This window comes from Nomascus leucogenys, chromosome 8 (assembly GCF_006542625.1).
Source record: "Nomascus leucogenys isolate Asia chromosome 8, Asia_NLE_v1, whole genome shotgun sequence".
Taxonomy (NCBI): domain Eukaryota; kingdom Metazoa; phylum Chordata; class Mammalia; order Primates; family Hylobatidae; genus Nomascus; species Nomascus leucogenys.
Genome location: NC_044388.1, coordinates 99,063,680 through 99,076,055, shown reverse-complemented (window position 1 = coordinate 99,076,055; position 12,376 = coordinate 99,063,680). Strand labels below are relative to the sequence as shown.

Sequence of the window (12,376 nt, the reverse complement as noted above, 5' to 3'; positions counted from 1 at the left end):
AATAAAAAACAAAAACTTCTTTTCTTTTTTTTTTTTTTTGAGACAGAGTCTCGCTCTGTCACCCAGGCTGGAGTGCAGTGGCACGATCTCGGCTCACTGCAAGCTCCGCCTCCCGGGTTCACGCCATTCTCCTGCCTCAGCCTCCCGAGTAGCTGGGACTACAGGCACCCACCACCACGCCCGGCTAATTTTTTGTATTTTTAGTAGAGACGGGGTTTCACCGTGTCAGCCAGGATGGTCTCGATCTGCTGACCTCGTAATCCGCCTGCCTCGGCCTCCCAAAGTGCTGGGATTACAGGCGTGAGCCACCACACCCGGCCAACAAAGACTTCTTTAAAAGAAGCTGGGCTACAAAGTTCAGTTAATAAATTGTGTGGAAAACCATGCCCCTCATGTAGATAAAGTGCATAATACAGTTCTCTCAATATATAGCAGAAAAGGTAGGAAACAAGTGTCTCTGTTCCCACTACATTACTACAACACTTATAAACTGCAAACAAAATACTATGCCAAAAATGCCAAAATGCACATAGCTGATAGGTTAGCTTTCCAAACAAATATATACCCATTAATGTCAATGCGTTAACTGTAAACTGAATCATAACACTCAAACAATTAAAAGAAAGTGTGGCCGGGCGCGGTAGTTCACACCTGTAATCCCTACACTTTGGGAGGCTGAGGCAGGTGGATCACCTGAGGTCAGGAATTCAAGACCAGCCTGGCCAACATGATGAAACCCTGTCTCTACTAAAAATACAAAAAATTAGCTGGGCGTGGTGGTACACGCCTGTAATCCCAGGCTGACTCAGCAGAACCAGTTCCTTGAACCCAGGAGGCAGAGGTTGCAGTGAGCCAAGATCGCTCCAGCCTGGGCAACAAGAGCAAAACTCCATTTCAAGAAAAAAAAAAAAAAAAAAGAAAGTGCACCACAACATGACTATACCTCAGATCTTTTGTTGTTTTTTTATTTTTTATTTTTTGATGGGAACTAGCTGTGTCACCTAGGCTGGAGTGCACGGCACCCATCATAGCTTACTGCAGTCTTGAACTTCTCAACTCAAGTGGTCCTCCCACCTAAGACTCCCAAAGTGTTGGGATTACAAGCATGAATCACCTCACGTCGCTAATATTTCAACTTTAATTATGAATCTGAGTTAGTATCTTGAATTAAAGTTACATGTGAATTTTAAATGTTACCAATACATACAAATCAATCACGGATTGAAATTTTATTAATACAAAGTAAAGTCTACACAGGAAGATTTATAAAGACTTCTCTTCCCTATTTTTTTTTTTTTTTTTTGAGAAGGAGTCTTTTTTGAGAAGGAGTCTTTTTTTGAGACGGAGTCTCGCTCTGTTGCTCAGGCTGGAGTGCAATGGCACAATATCGGCCCACTGCAACCTCAGCCTCCCGGGTTCAAGCGATTCTCCTGCCTCAGCCTACCGATTAGCTGGGACTACAGGCGCCTGCCACCACGGCCGTCTAATTTTTGTATTTTTAATAGAGACGGGGTTTCACCATATTGGACAGGCTGGTCTCGAACTCCTGATCTTGTGATCCGCCTGCCTCAACCCCCTAAAATGCTGGATTATAGGCGTGAGCCACCGCACCCGGCCCCTATTTTCAGTTTTTATAAGTAAGCTCTAGTTAAGTTTTCAACACATATTAAATAACACCTTATACAAACTTGAACTAAGGCAACAGGTCCTTCGTTTAAAAAAAAGTTGGATGAGCCCTCCTTGGTACCTAAGCTTTTTTTCCCAACTACTTTTCAAACATCAGTTTAATGTTACAAACACAATTCCATTCACCTTCCATTGTTTTTTTTCTTTTTTTTTTTGCTTCCGAAACAAAAACAGCTGGAAACTCACTTACTGTGTACTTACTACTCCAGGCACAGGTTTGTAAATACATGTGAATGTAAATATAAAAGGAATTGTGAAACCCTGTCCCTAACAGGTTTTTTTCCCCTGATAAAAAGTCCACGAAAGTCAAAAGACCTCAAATTCAAGTTGGCACGTGATTTAAAACTAACGGAGCGCTAGTAGCGGGAACACTAGCAGCATGATCACTTAACATGGTCTCCTAGGTCATTTGTTTCCAAAAAAGAATTCTCGAGTAACCAAAGGCATGCAGATGCGTGAAACGCAGGAGCAGATGATAAACAGTCTGGATGCAGAAGAGTAGAGACCAAAGTACTACCAGGCAATGGACAGCGAACTCCTGGAAGTCTTGAGGTTATCCTTTGGCTCAACACGTAAAACCCTAAGGGTGCGGATAATCAAAAGACACAGCGATGAGGTACTGGGGCAGCTGCTTCAAGGAGATGAGAAGACTGGGATGCCAAGGACGCTTTAATTGCAGCCAGGGAAATGAGACTGAAAGACCAACCTGAGATGGCAAAGCGACAGTGAAAACTAGCAAGTCTTTGAAATTTAGGCGCAGCCCAGGCCAGCCTGAGGCCCAAGCTAGCTTAAGTCACAGATACAGGCCTAGTGGGCAATGGGGAGAAACTGAGGCGGGGGGGAGCGGCTGGATTCCCAAATAGGACCAAGCCTAAAACATTAAAGTTAAGACACAAACCAGCTTTGCTGGGGGACCAGAGGGAGGGCCAAATACGCAAGACTCAGAAGACCGGCACCCACCCAGACAGGGGGAACCGGTTTGGGCAGGGGCTCCCAGAGCGGCCCAGCCTGCGCATGCGCCCTCTCCCCTCCGTCGCAGCTCCCCCCTCCCCCCAATCACGGCTCCCCTCAGAACTCGGCCCGTCGAGGGAGCTGAGAGCAGCTCCACTGTTCCGACCCCGCGGGATGAGAAGACAGCTTAGCTCCCCGCAGGGGCCGTCGGAAAATACCCCTCGGGTTGGTAGGTAGGAGGGTGGGAGAAGGAGGAGGGGAAACGCGGCCCTACCCGACCCGCCGTCTCCTCCTCCGCCGCCCGCCGCTCGCCGTCCCGGAGGCTCCGCCGCCTGGGCCTCCCAAGCCGCCCTGTCCCCGCCCCCCACCCCCTTACTCACGTGAGAGCGACTTCTTCCGCCCTCCGCCCCGCCCCCTTCCCTGTCTCATAGGTCCGCGAGCATGACGAGCGACCCTATTGGCCCAATACGGGGAAACGAGGCGGAGCTTCCTCTTCTCCGAGCCCCACCTGGGCTTTCAGGCCGCCTCAGGACTGTGCGCCTGCGCGAAGTGCACTGGCTGTGAGCTGCACCTGGACTGTCTTGTATATCTGGAGTTGGACAGGCAACTACGTGACCGCAGCCGGGACTGGGGACGATGGAAGCGGACTGGGTAGTACCTATTGAGCCTAACAAAGGGTACAACCCCAGAGTACTAGTGCTTGAGCAAGGAATCCCCCTGCTCACCTTTCATGTGCAAGTCCTGTTTGAAAATCAGTTACTTCACAGTGTAATAAAATTCACTTGGCATTTACTGAGGGCGCACGGTGTGTCAGGGATTGTGATGGGTCTTTATGTGGCTATCTCATTTCAGCTTCACCACAAACCCGTGAGAATGGTACGATTTTTCTCCTTTTATAAAGTAATTTAGCTTTAGTTACAGAATCCAGTCTAGAAGTCAAAACTTCCGACTGCCAAGCCCTAAAACCACTGGTACAACACAGCTGCCTAAAGGCATTTAAGGCACACAAGAGGACACAAATGGACAAGGTTATATCAGATTGTGACTCAAAGATGAGATTTTTATTTAAAAATCATTCAAAGGTGAAACACAGCAACAGCAATATAATGAAGTTTAAAGTCCCCGTCCTCAATGAATGTACAATGCAGCTGGGAACAAAAACAATGATTAATAAAGTGCTAGTTAAGTCTTATTTTTAAAGAGACCCTATCTTGTCCAGGCTGCAGTGCAGTGGCTATTCACAGACGATCATATCACACTCCACCCTCGAACTCCTGGGCTCAAGCTATCCTGCCACCTCAGCCTCCTGAGTAGCTGGGACTGTATGTAGGCATACACCACTGCACCTGGCTCACAAGACTTGATAATTTATAAAATAATTCTACAGCCTCTTCCTTGCTCTTCCCCTTTCTTTATTCCAACTGGCATATGCTCTTTTCCCAGTGAATGAGTCATCTACAGTGTTTTCTGGTGGATAATGCATCCCAATCAACCAGAGAAAAAACAGTAAGAAAAAGCCGTGTTCTGTTGGCAATCCCTCTGTGATTTGTCTAATACGATAGATGTGGCTGTAACCCTGCAGAAAAATAGTTTCGCTTCCTTTCTCCTTATACAGTTACAAAATATCCCTTTCAAGATATTCAAAGAATAAAGTATTAAGGAGAAAGTAAAATCCCCTGAATGTCCAACAAAACCACTTTTAACGTTTTGGTGCCCATATTTTCATGTATTTCTTGATTCATGTACACCCCAAATATTTATGTAAATCTTAACATACATTTTTAAATAAAATCATACACACAGTCAGTACAACATGCTTTGGAGAATAGAGACAAGCTAAAACAACAACAACAAAAAAGAAAACATTGCATTAAAAAAATTTTTTTACTAAAAAAGGCCAAGTGTGTTGGCTCATGCCTGTAATTTTAACACGTTGGGAGGCTGAGGTGGGAGGATGGCTTGAGCCTAGGAGTTCAAGACCAGCCTGGGCAACATAGTAAGACCCTCTCTCTTATGTTTTAATGAAAAACCAAAAAAAAACATGGCATTCCCAGGGCCAATGTTAATACTTTAGAGTATATCCTTCTGTGTGTGTGTATTTTTTTTTTCAAAATGAGGTCACTTTAGTCATCTCCTTTTTCAATTAAAAATATCTACCTTATTTCAGTACATTTTCTTCTCACCTAATTCCTAGATCACATTCACATTTTCTGTCAACCTAAAGTTATTTTTACAGTTGGCTTTCTTAACTCAGTAATATTACAGGAAAATTTCTCCTCATATAATACCTAACTACAATCAAATATTCTGTTGACCAAATTATATTTTTCTACAACCAGTATTCCCAAATTATCCAATTCAGGACCATACATTCCATCTGGTTACATCCCTTGACTTTTTAATTATGGCACTTAAAAAAAATTAAAAGATTCTTGTTCACGGTAGAAATCAGGCCACTTGAAATGCAAAACGTTTTTATCTGAGTGGTTGCTTCCTCATGAAGTCATTGAGCTTGTTCCTCCAAGCCTTGTATTTCTTGAACAAGAAAGTTACATTTGAAGACTCAGTGGATTCAAGTCAAACATATCAGACTAGTACACCTCACAAGTGACAGGTTATACTTCATGTTTCATTATATTACATACAACGTTATGAATCTAACATATGTTAGATGTTATGTTAGATACATAACATTGTATCTACAATAGATACAACATTTATTGTATCTTACAGAGTTATGCTAATATTGACCACTGGATTAGTGATGACATACATGTTGTTTTTATCATCTAATCCATTTTAAAAATAGACTATAGTCTGTTTCAATGCCTACCAATGCTATATATTGATATCCCATTCACAGAAAATGAATTTTGGTTTCCAAATATGCTCAACTTTTTTTCAGTAAGTGACTTTGTACCCAAGAAAATGTGGTTACAGTATATGAATGGAATGTGGGGCTGGTGTGAAATAAAGCAATGTAGTAGGCTGGAGCCAAAATAGGAAGGTCCTTGAATGCTAAAATAAGGAAACTGAAGTTCACTCTATAGATACACGGGTGCCCTTGGATATTTTAAAGGACAGTGACAATATTAGATTTGGGTTTTTTTTAAAGATCACTCTAGTAAAACTTGAGCAGGGAAAAGAGGAGGTTGATAGAACAGTTTGGAGGCTGCCTAAGATGAGGAAGACTTGAGCTAAGGAAGCAGGGGAAAAAAAGGAGGAACAGGGTTCTACGGGTATTTTACAAAGAAATATATTCAAATTTGCTGGTTCTTTCTTCTGCTCATTCAAATCTGTTTTTGAACCCCTCTATGTAAATTTTTCATTTCAGTTACTGTTATTTTTCAGGTCTAGAATTTCATTTCAGCTCCTTTTTTCTCTTAGAGTCTTGCTCTGTCACCCAGGCTGGAGTGCAGTGGTGCAATCTCAGTGCACTGCAACCTCCACTCCTGGGTTCAAGTGATTCTCCTGCCTCACCCTCCCGAGTAGCTGGGAACACAGGCGTGCCACCACGCCCAGCTAGTTCTTGTATTTTTAGTACAGATGGGGTTTCACCATGTTGGCCAGGCTGGTCTCGAACTCCTGACCTCATGATCCACCAGCCTTGGCCTCCCAAAGTGCCGGGATTACAGGCATGAGCCATCGCACCTGGCCTCAGCCCCTTTTTATAATTTCTCTTTAATGATAGTCTAATTTTATTCATACATTGTTTTCCTGACTTTGTTCATGTCTTCCTTTAGTCCTTTTTCTGGTTTTTTTTTTGGAGATAGAGTCTCACTCTGTCACCCAGGCTGGAGAGCAGTGGCAGGAATTCAGCTCACTGCAACCTCCGCCTCCCAGGTTCAAGCAATTCTCCTGCCTCAGCCTCCCGAAAAGCTGAGATTATAGGCATATGCCACCATGCCCAGCTAATTTTTGTATTTAGTAGAGACAGGGTTTCACCATGTTGGCCAGGCTGGTCTTGAACTCCTGACCTCAGGTGATCCGCCCGCCTTGGCCTCCCAAAGTGCTGGGATTACAGGCGTGAGCCACCCAGTGCCCAGCCCCGTTAGTTCTTCGAACGACTTCAAAATAGTTGTTTTAAAGCCTTTGTCTATTAAGTCAGACATCTATCTTGGCTTCTGTGGGAATAGTTTGAGTTGATTTATTTTGTTCTTCTGAATAGACCATACTTTCCTGTTTATTTGTATGTCTTGTGATTTTTAAAAAAATTTTATTTTTCAACTAGAGATGGGGTCTCACAATGATGCCCAGTAACAACCAATTAAGTGGGACTACAACCACATGCCACCACATTTGGCTTCACTTTAAATCCTTATGATTTGTTGTTGTTGAAAATTGAACATCTGAATCTCATAATGAGGTGAATCTGAAAATAAGATTCTCCTTCTGTCCCCATGTTTGCTGGGCTTTTGTAATTGTCTCTGTGCTGGGGATCAGGATCAGCCTCGGGTGAAAGCTTAAGGTTTTCTCAGGGCTTTTCTTAGCCTGTGTCTTTCCCTGGTTATATGCTTTCTACTTTCCCCTGCCTAAGTGATTGCTTTTGAATATCCTAATCCTTCAATATCTGACTCATAAATGGGGTAAAAGGAAAGCAAACAAACAAAACAGGTGCTATTCCTTTAAAAGCCTTGGAAAGAGGTTCAGCTGGTGGGGGGTCAAAACAGTGGCAACCTGCCTCTGCACCTGCACTTCAGTCATCAGCAACCAGAGTGTCGACAGCCAGTATTTGGAGGACAAAGTTCGTATTGCCCACCCAGCCTCCAGCAAGCCGCACCAGGAATGTGGATACAGCTGCGTTCTACAGGGTTAAGTAGCACTGCATGAGTAGCTGCTATCACACTAAAGCTGACAGAGACTGAAATTAACCTCTATTTACCAGCCAAGCTTTCCCTTGGAAGATGTAAGCATTCGAATAGACTCCAGAGTTCCAACATAGTTACTTCAGAAAGTTGCTGCTGGTAGAACTGTTGTCTAGGTGGAGAGGTGGATTCCTTGTGACTCCTACTCCATCTGAAGAATAGGAAGAAAAAAGAATGAAGAAAAGTGAACAGTAAATAAAGCCTAAGGGACCCTGTGGGATACCATCAGTAGGACAAACATCATGAATTGTGGGAGTTCCAAAGGAGAAGAAAGGGCAGAAATAATATTGCAAGATATCATGGTCAAAACTCTCCAAACTTTATGAACAACATGATGTACAAATCCAAGAAGCATATCAGACTCCTGATGGGAAATACTAAGAAACCACCAAATATATTATAATTAAGCTGTGAAAAGCCAAAAAAAAAAAAGAGACTCCTGAAAGCAGCCAGAGATGAGCAACTTGTCCCATACAAAGGATTGCAGTAAGATTATCAGCCAATAAAGAATCCTCAGAGGCTCGAAAGAAAGAAAAAAAACTGTCATGGAAAAATCTATATCTGGCAAAATTGTTCTTCAAAAATGAGGGTGAAGTTAAGACATTCCCTGATAAAGACAAGCCAAGGGAGTTTGTTACCACCAGCATTCCTGTCCTTCAAGAAATGCTAAAGAGAAACCGACATTTTGAAATGCAAGTACACTCAACAGTAACTCAAAGCCATACAGAGAAACAAAGATCTCCAGTAGGTCAAATACACTGGCATCTATAAAAGTAAGTATTGTAATTATGATTTCTAACTCCACTTTTTATTTTCTCTGATTTAAAAGTCAAATGCATAAAAAATATTTATGTTGGCTGGGCGTGGTGGCTCATGTCTGTAATCCCAGCACTTTGGGAGGCCGAGGTGGGTGGATCACCTGAAGTCAGGAGTTTGAGACCAGCCTGACCAATATTGGTGAAACTCCATCTCTACTAAGAATACAAACAAATTAGCTGGGCGTGGTGGTGGGTGCCTGTAATCCCAGCTACTCAGGAGGCTGAGGCAGGAGAATCGCTTGAACCCAGGAGGCAGAGGTTGCAGTGAGCTGAGATTGCACCATTGCACTCCAGCCTGGGTGACAGAGCGAGACTGTCTCAAAAAAAAAAAAAAAAAAAAAAAATTATGTTATTGGATATACAATGTATAAAATGTTATCTGTGACATCAGTAACAGAAAGGAAAGGGCAGAGCTTTACATTAGCAGAGTTTTTGTATGCTATTGAAGTTAATTGGTATCAATTCAAATTAGATTGTTATAACTTTTGGATGTTGAGTGTAATACCTATGGTAACCACCAATAAAATATCTATAGAATATACACAAAAGCAAATAAGAGGGGAATCAAACGTTTCATGATAAAAAAATCAACTAACACAAAAAAGCAGTAATGGCAGAAATGAGGATTTAAAAAGCATATAAAACACAAATAGAGAAGTGACAGATATAAATCCCACCTTATCAATAATTACTTTAAATCTAAATGGTTTAAACTTTCCAATCTAAAGACAGAAAGGAGTCAAGGTTAAACTCTCCAATCTAAAGACAGAAAGGATTCAAGGCCGGGCACAGTGGCTCAAGCCTATAATCCCAGCACTTTGGGAGGTCAACGCAGGCGGATTGCTTGATGGGATCGCATGCCTGTGGTCCCAGCTACTCCGGAGGCTGAAACAAGAGAGTCGCATCAACCCAGAGACAGAGACTGCAGTGAGCCAAGCCTGTACCACTGCACTCCAGCCTGGGCAACACAGTGAGACTCTGTCTCAAAAAAAAAAAAAAGAGAAGAAAAGAAAGGCGTCAAGTGTGGTGTTGCACACCTGTAGTCCCAGCTACTTTGAGAGGCTGAGGCGAGAAGACCACTTGAGCTCAGGAGTTCCAGGCTTCAGTGAGCTATGATCGTGCCACTACAATCCAGCCTGGGCAACAGAGTGAGACCCTGTCTCTAAAAATATATTTAATTTTTAAAAAGAAAGGGCAAATTAATTTTAAACACACACACACAATCCACATGATCCAACTAAATGCTGTCTACAAGAGAATCACTTGACATCCAAAGACACAAATAGCTTGAAAATAAAAGGTTAGAGGCCGGGCGTGGTGGCTCACGCCTGTAATCCCAGCACTTTGGGAGGCCGAGGCGGGTGGATCATGAGGTCAGGAGATCGAGACCATCCTAGCTAACATGGTGAAACCCTGTCTCTACTAAAAATACAAAAAAATTAGCCGGGTGTGGTGGCGGGCACCTGTAGTCCCAGCTACTCGGGAGGCTGAGGCAGGAGAATGGTGTGAACCCGGAAGGTGGAGCTTGCAGTGAGCCGAGATCGTGCCACTGCACTCCAGCCTGGGTGACAGAGCAGACTCTGTCTCAAAAAAAAAAAAAAAGAAAGAAGAAAAGAAAAGGTTAGAAAAAGGGCCAGGTATAGTGGCTCACAACTGCAGTACTTTGGGAGACCAAAGATAGCTTGAGGCCAGGAGTTCGAGAGCAGCCTGAGGAACATAGCAAGGCCTGGTCTCTACAAAAAAAATTTTTTTCAATAATTCAAGGAAAAAGGGCTGGACACAGTGGCTCACGCCTGTAGTCCCAGCACTTTGGGAGGCCGAGGTGGGAGGTCAGGAGTTTGGGACCAGCCTGGCCAACATGGTGAAACCCCATCTCTACTAAAAATACAAAAATTAACTGGGCATGGTGGCGTGCACCTGTAATTCCAGCTACGCGGGAGGCTGAGGCAGGAGAATGGCTTGAACCCAGGAGGTGGAGGTTGCAGTGAGCCGAGATTGCACCACTGCACTTCAGCCTGGGAGACAGAGCAAGACTCTGTCTCAGAAAATAATAATAATTTACAAAGAGTAGCTGGGCGTGGTGGCAGGAGCCCGTAATCCCAGCTACTCCGGAGCTGAGGCAGGAGAATCACTTGAACCCAGGAAGCGAAGGTGGCAGTGAGCTGAGATGGCACCACTGCACTCCAGCCTGGGTGACACAGTGAAACTCCTTCTCAAATAATAATAATAATAATAATAATTTAATGAAAAAAAGATGTAACATGCAAATAGTTACTGAAAAAGAGCTGATATACTACCATTAGACAAAATAGATTTTAAAATTTGAAAAGGTTATAAGAGACAAAGGCATTATATATTAATAAAAGACTCATTACAACAAGATGATATAAAAATTATAGGCATTTACCTCGCTAGGAACAGACTCTCAAAATACATGAAGCAAAAATGGACAGAATTAAAAAGAGAAATAAACAGTTCTACAATAATAGTGGGAGACTACAATACCCCATTTTCAATAACGGGGAGAAGAATCAGATAGAAGATAAGTGAGGAAATATGGGAACTACACATCATAATAAACCAGCTATACTTAAAAGACATATACAGAACATTCCACCCAGCAAGAGCAGAATACACATTCTTCTCTAAAGCACATGAGGTATTCACCAGACTGTATGCCACAATTCAAGTTTCATAATATTTTACAAGATAGCTATCATAGAAAGCATCTTCTCGGACCACACAGATGAAGTTACAAATTAATAACAGAAGGAAAACTGGAAAAGTCACAAATACCTGAAAGTTAAACAACACTCTTAACCACTGGGTCAAAGAAGAAATCAAGGTCAGGCACGGTGGCTCACACTTGTAATCCCAGCACTTTGGGAGGCCAAGGCGGGTGGATCACCTGAGGTCGGGAGTTCGAGACCACCCTGACCAACATGGAGAAACCCCGTCTCCATGTCTCTAAATATCAAACTAGCCCGGCGTGGTGGCGCATGCCTGTAATCCCAGCTACTTTAGAGACGGAGGCAAGAGAATCGCTTGAACCCAGGAGGCGGAGGTTGCGGTGAGCCGAGATCACACCATAGCACTCCAGCCTGGGCAACGAGAGCGAAACTCCATCTCAAAAAAAAAAAAAAAGAAAGAAATCAAAAGGGAAATTAGAAAATACTTAGAAATGAATGAAAATAACACAACATACAAAAACATGAGCTGTAGTGAAAACAGGGATCAAAGGGAAATTTATAGTTGTAAATAACTACATTAAAAAGAGGGAAAGCCTGGGAGCAGTGGCTCACACATGTAATCCCAGCACTTTGGGAGGCTGAGGAGGGCGGATCACTTGAACTCCAGAGTTCAAGACCATCGAGCTTTACACTTATAAATGATTAAAGTAATAAACATTACGCATGTTTTACCACAATAAAAAGCCCCTCGCCACCACCAAAAACGAAAAGAATGGGCAAAAACCAGTAAACCGGATTGGCAAGGAAAAGAACTCTCGAAGGATCCTCAAGTTTTCCGGTCTGGATAGGAGATGAGATGAACTTGAGACAATTAAAAGGTACTTTCACATCAGGACAATCAATTGGAGATCTCGTCCACGTAGCTGGCTGGGTTGTGAATGGTCAGCATGAAGTAGGTAACAGAAGCCATGGAAGTGTAAGAGTTTGCCCTAGGAAGAACCCAAGGCAAGAACCCTGAAAAACACATCCAAAAGTGAGGGGAGGGCTTTCTGCTCTTCGGGCTCCCGCGCGACGAGTCTACACCCCTAGGCTAGAAGGACTTACCAAAGTTTAAGTGCAGAGGAGCCCTTCAGGCCCAAGGAGGCAGCGGACCGTCTAGGCCCAGCTACAGAAGAGCCGCTGAGACGGGGGTCCGGAGCAGCGGGTCCCTGCGAGGCGCACAGGGCCTGAGCCGCAGACGCTTAACGAGCTAAGGCACCTCGGGGGTAGTAAGCAGTAAAGCTAGTGCCGAGAGTAAGGCGCCCTCCGTCTCCGCCCCGCCCACAACGCAGAAATTCCCTCTCTGGGCCCCAGTTGTCCTCCGAGC

General features: G+C 43.6%; 1 protein-coding gene across 2 annotated transcripts in view; it reads right to left on the bottom strand.

Annotated features, from left to right (window-relative positions):
- RABGAP1 (RAB GTPase activating protein 1) overlaps nt 1-12,353 on the bottom strand; it is a 176,147-nt gene extending 163,794 nt beyond the window's left edge. Inside the window, exons 1-2 of one of the 2 annotated variants that reach the window (XM_030817779.1) lie at nt 12,115-12,353; nt 7,520-7,653 (exon numbers count right to left, since the gene is read on the bottom strand). The gene's annotated coding sequence lies outside the window, so the exon portion shown is untranslated. Of the gene's footprint in view, nt 1-2,911; nt 2,997-7,519; nt 7,654-12,114 lie in introns of those variants that run through there. The other variant, XM_030817778.1, reaches the window with a different exon arrangement.
- Between the last annotated feature and the right edge of the window lie 23 nt (nt 12,354-12,376).